Source organism: Pinus tabuliformis, chromosome X, assembly GCF_031772625.1.
Source record: "Pinus tabuliformis cultivar Carrire ecotype Pingquan chromosome X, CPIR1, whole genome shotgun sequence".
Classification (NCBI taxonomy): domain Eukaryota; kingdom Viridiplantae; phylum Streptophyta; class Pinopsida; order Pinales; family Pinaceae; genus Pinus; species Pinus tabuliformis.
Window position 1 is genome coordinate 693,778,298 of NC_142308.1, and position 5,554 is coordinate 693,783,851.

The 5,554-nt window shown below is 36.8% G+C and overlaps 2 non-coding genes across 2 annotated transcripts; one reads left to right on the forward strand and one right to left on the reverse strand.

Moving 5' to 3' along the window:
- Positions 1–210: 210 nt before the first annotated feature.
- On the reverse strand, positions 211–282 carry TRNAG-UCC (transfer RNA glycine (anticodon UCC)). Its single transcript has one exon. It is a non-coding gene; the product is annotated as a tRNA-Gly (tRNA).
- A 217-nt stretch (positions 283–499) lies between these two features.
- Positions 500–602, forward strand: LOC149141888 (U6 spliceosomal RNA). Its single transcript, XR_016265411.1, has one exon. It is a non-coding gene; the product is annotated as a U6 spliceosomal RNA (small nuclear RNA).
- Positions 603–5,554: the final 4,952 nt, after the last annotated feature.

A 5,554-nucleotide genomic window follows, 5' to 3' on the forward strand; every position in this document is an offset into this window, starting at 1 on the left:
TATCAGATAATGCATTCACTATTAAGCAAAGTTTCGTTTCGGAGGATAATGCATTCACTATTATATTAAGCAAAGTTTCGTTTCGGAGGTTATACATCTGTAGAGTTTCGAAAATTGGAAATTATAAATTGCGGAAAGAGAATGAGTCGAACCGGGTCTGTTTCGGAGGTTATTATACATTTCGAAAATTATTATAAATTGCGAGAGGGGTGCGTCTGCCGGGAGTCGAACCCGGGTCTATTGCTTGGAAGGCAATTATCCTAACCGTTGGACTACAAACGCTAGACACGAAAGATGGAAGTACTAAAGAAGAACACTGGCAGAATGTGAGGAAATGTCGTCCAATCGAATCGGAGGACTCCACTCACTCACTTACGGTTGACGTGATGGGGTATGTGGGCAACGGAGGGCGTGACGTGGACGTTCCAATTCCTTCCCACATGCATAACGCGAAAGATATACAAGCCGTTTAAATACGAATTCCACCACACTTGCTATTGTCTCTTCGGAGACATCCGATAAAATTGGAACGATACAGAGAAGATTAGCATGGCCCCTGCGCAAGGATGACACGCACAAATCGAGAAATGGTCCAAATTTTTATCATCTTTCCGGCTTTCACAATTTCCGCTTAAATTTGCAATTAATTTCTTTTCCCGCTACAATTTTTCCCATTTTTGTTCCCCGCCACGAAATTTGCAATTAATTTCTTTTCTCGCTACAATTCTTTTCATTTTTGTTCCCCGCCACGAAATTTGCAATTAATTTCTTTTCCCGCTACAATTCTTTTCATTTTTGTTCCCCGCCACGATATTTGCAATTAATTTCTTTTCCCGCTACAATTTTTTTCATTTTTGTTCCCAGTTGTCGCTGGGATCTGCACTTTTCATCTTTGTTTCACAACTTAAAATGGCGTCACTATGTCAATTTTCCATTTTCTTTTGAGCAAGCCATTAGTGTGAGAGATGGTAACTCTTGTCAAAATGCATCTATCTCTATATATTGGATGGGTTCCTGTGGTGACATAAATGATTTTTCATTAGAAATTGGCAAGAATAATGTTGAAGGTTTTTTCTTTCAATGAGATATAATCAATTCACGAAACAAGAAAAAAGCCAATGCGATATAGGGAGATCATTCAGACTGGATTGTATTTCAAAATTTCTAATTTTTGAACCAATACCCCTAACAAATGAGAAGACACATCACACGAAGTTAGACGCATTGTGTGTAATTGGAAACTTGCGAGGAAATAAAATTGTTGTCGTTAGATATAGTAGACAAGCATGCATGAAAGGCGTATACTTTTCATAAATGGTGAGAATAAATATATTTATCAAATGGAAATATTATGAGAAACCTTGACATCTAAAGTTTGTAGATGAGTATAAAAATACTTAATAGGAAACCACTGCCCCGCTTCTCTACGTGGACGTAGCGGCCACTCATTGAGTGCCCGTGAACCACATTGAAAAAAAAAAAAAAACATTAATAGGAAACCTTTGAGAAATAATATACTATGAGTGGGAACATTAGTAAATTATAAATGTTAAAAGTATAATAGAATATATTAGTTAATATTCAGTGACCTTTAATTAATGTATTATATAAGAAATAATGAACTTTTAAAAAGTAATATACAATATATAGAGATATATGTATGTTAATGACTTTTAAAATGCTAATATAGTATATTAATCAAAAGTATAATAAGATGTATAAATTAATACTTAGAAATGCCCCTAAGGGGTGTAGTTCGATTAGTGATCATCGTATTAGACGTTGTGCAAATTCGAGGTTCAAATCCCTTGATTTACCGTGTAGGCTATGTGTGGGGGTGTGTACAGGTTCATGTAGAGGTATAGTGGTAGTAGTCAGAATCGACCATGTGTCATGTGAGTAGGAGCCTAGCCCAGTTTTTATTCCTCTAGACAAAAAAAGTAAAAATTATTTAGAATAGAATATAAGTTAATGTATAAGGGCCTACTACAATTACTTGATCAAAAAAATAAAAAAGAGACAAGGGAACCTACAAGGGGAAACCTAAAGAGAAAGCTTATGGAAAAAAGAAGTTCAGGGAAAGGGGAGACAATAGAAAGAAAGTTAAGGGATAGTAAGGCAGCGGATGAATAGATAACAACAAAAGGACGGAAAGAGAAGGGGGGGAAACAAGGAGAAAGAACAATGCAAGGGAAGGGGAGGAAATGTAAGAGGAGTGGATACTAGAAGAGAGGGAGGGGGAGAGGGAGGAAAGAACAAAGGGGAATGAACGAAGGAAATTTGAAGACAATCAAAGATAGCAAAGGAGAGAAAGGAAAAGAAAAGGAGAAGGAATAAGATAAGGAGAGAAATGCATAAAGGTGGGAAAGGTGACACAAGGCAAGGAGGAAAAGAGGAAATGGGTGGAATCCTAGGAGGAAAGGACAAGAGATGAGGCATAGGAAAGAGATGAAAGGATGGGAAAAGGGGGGCAAAGGAGGAAGGGGTAATGCAATCAGAGAGATTCAGGGGGAGGGAAGGAAGAGGGGGGCAATGGGAAGAAGAATCCAACCACCACAACTGGCTTGGCTTGGATTTCCTTTCGAGGCCTTGTCGAAGTTAATTTTTATGAAGTACACTTGGGTGGGGGGAGGGCAGAAGGAACGGCTAGAAGGGAAGAAATTAGGGACAAAGGGAGTCTACCATAAGGAATAAGGGGAGAGACCCATTTTGGTTAGAATGATTTTTTCAGGTTGATTGCATTCCCGATATTTGGAGGACCAAGGAAGAGAAGATATTGTTTCCTTTAATTTTTTTAGGATAGCTTGCCAAATAAAATTTATGGAGGCCCTTATATTCTTAAATGTTTGTTTATTACGCTCCTACCAAATATCCCATAGGATGAATCCTTGGATTAGTTTCCATGCTCTTTTGACAATGGTATTAGTAAAAGGGGAGTGACGCCATAATTGTAGAGTGGAGAGGACATTATTTTTTATTATGTTAGTTTGTCAAATAGCATGGCAAGGAGGTCCCAAATAGAAGTAAAGAAACTACAACTATTGAGAAGGTGATTGACATTTTATAAATTGGAGAGACAAAGAAGGAATTTTAAGGGGCCCTGAAAACCATGACTTTGAAACTTGTCCCATGTCAAAGGTTTGCTCCATAATAGAAGCCCAAAAAAAAGAGTGATTTTGGGTTATTGTTTTAGATTTCATATTTTATGCCATTTTCCTAGATCATCCTAATCTTTGTTTCTTGTGAGAATATTGCAAGATTTAGAGAGGTTAAAATTTCCTGAAGGATGATAAACCCAACAAAGAATATGATTTCCCTCTTGAACCACTATTATTTTGTTTGTTAATTCCTGCTTGATAATTTTGCTTTCATTTTTGGAGTGAGGATCAATCCATTCCTCACATGACGTCCATTTGTACCATTAACAAGTACAGAGGGATGGTTCCCATTAATATGCAACTAATATTTGGCCCTTGGAGATGAGGGAGTCCCTAGTTGGGTTGAGTTGTTCATTCTGAGCTAACTTTGGCCACTGATGCCAAGAGCCATCCCAAAATAGTGCATTGTTCCTGCTTTTGATTAATTCCACAAGATGTTTTTTTCTCCGAGCATCATTCTAGATATGAGAACCACTGATGTTTGCCATCATTATGATGACATGATATTCCTAGGTATCGCGGGCATACTTACATTTCCACATTTTTCTCCATAAATCCTCTAGGTTTTTAATCCATCTCCACCAAGTTTTTGCACTTAAGGCTCTATTGAGTATATATGGATCACCATGACCAATGCCTCCTTTTTCTAAACAACAAATTTTGTCCCATGCAACTAAAGCCCATTTTTCGGTCTCTTTTCGTGTCCCCCCCCTAGAGGAATTTGTGATGAATATTTCTAATCTTACTTAGGATGAATTTAGGGGAATCCAATGCTAAGAGAAGATAGGTAGTGAGGGATTGAATTACAGATTTGAGCAAGATCAAGCAACCAAATGAGTGATCTGAAATACCAACAAGAAATTTTAGCTTCAAATTTAAGAAGAATATTTTCCCATACATTTTGTCTGAGAGGGTTGCTAGTTAAAGGGGTTCCCATGTATTTGGATGGAAGAGAGTTCCATTAAAAACTAAGTAAATGAGACATGTGAATTTGGACAGCTAGTGGGGTATTAAAAAAGAAGATTTGGTATTTTTTCATGTTAATGGAGGTTCCCAAAACATCAAAGAAGTATTGAAGGATGTTTTTAAGAGTAGTGAATTCTTTGATAGTGGGAATTCCCAGGAGAAGAGTATCTTCCACAAATTGTTGGTGTGAAGAAATCATATCATGTCAACTAAGAGGAAGACCTTTTAGTTTGCCAAGTTGTAGGGATGAGTTGATAGATCTTCCTAGCCCTTCAACCATGCGCAGAAAGATGTAAGGGGAAATAGGGTATCCCTACCTAATATCTCTCAAAGAGAAAAAAGTGGGAGAGGGAGACCCATTAACTAGGATGGAGAAGAAAGTTTTGGAAATGAGGGCAAGAACCCAATGAATACATATTTCTGCAAACCCAAAAGAAATTAGCATGTAAAAGTAAATTTCCAGCTTAATTTGTCAAATGATTTTGACATATCAAGGTTGATGACATACCTCGAGACTTATTGGAATCAAGCAAGTGAATTTGTTCATGGATTATATTATGTTGTCCATAATTTGTTTGGCTTTCCACATAAGTTGTTTTCTCAGGAGAGATAAATGAGGGGAGAATGGGTTTTATGCCAATAGGCCTAAAATTATGAAGGAGAATCAACATGATATTTTTTAGATATAAGATATATAAAGGTAGCATCACGAGTTGGTAATATAAAGGAGGAGCTTCGAGAGTCTTCTACTACTTGCAAAACATCATACTTGAGAATTTTCCAGCAAGCCTGATAGTAATCGATGGTAAAGTCGTTGGGACCTATTGAATTTGTAATTATGGTCGGTATTCATAATGTACATTTGGTGCCTTTATGTAATTAATTATCACTGTAAAACATATTTATAAATGCTTGAGTAAAAGGAAAATTTATTTTGAGTCAAAGTCCCATTACGACTTTTTAAAGATGAAAATTTGAATTTTTAAATGTAAATTTTTACTTTAAAAGTTACGATTCGACTTCCCTCCAAGTCAAGTTAGCCTTGGCCAAGAGACACATCCATTCACCCTAGACATACTACTATATAAAGGTAGCCCAACCTTCTCCATTTGGGCATTCACATTCTTTCACAGAAGACAATTTCTAAGCAAGAAATAAAAAGACAAGAAGGACAAAGTAGGATAAAAAAGGAGGTTGAAATATCTCTTTTTTTATCTCTCTTGAAACATGCATGTCTCTCTCTCTTTGTGGTTCTCTTTTTTTTGGGGAAATTGTTGCAAGGGGATAAAATTTCTGGGTTACTGAGGCAATTGTTGTAGGCTCAAAATTTCTAGGGAAACTCGCTATTGCAGGAGAGTCAAAATTATGGATCAGACAGGTAGAGCGAAGTGTAGGATTAAATTGGGTGACTTGACTTGGAGGAAAAGATC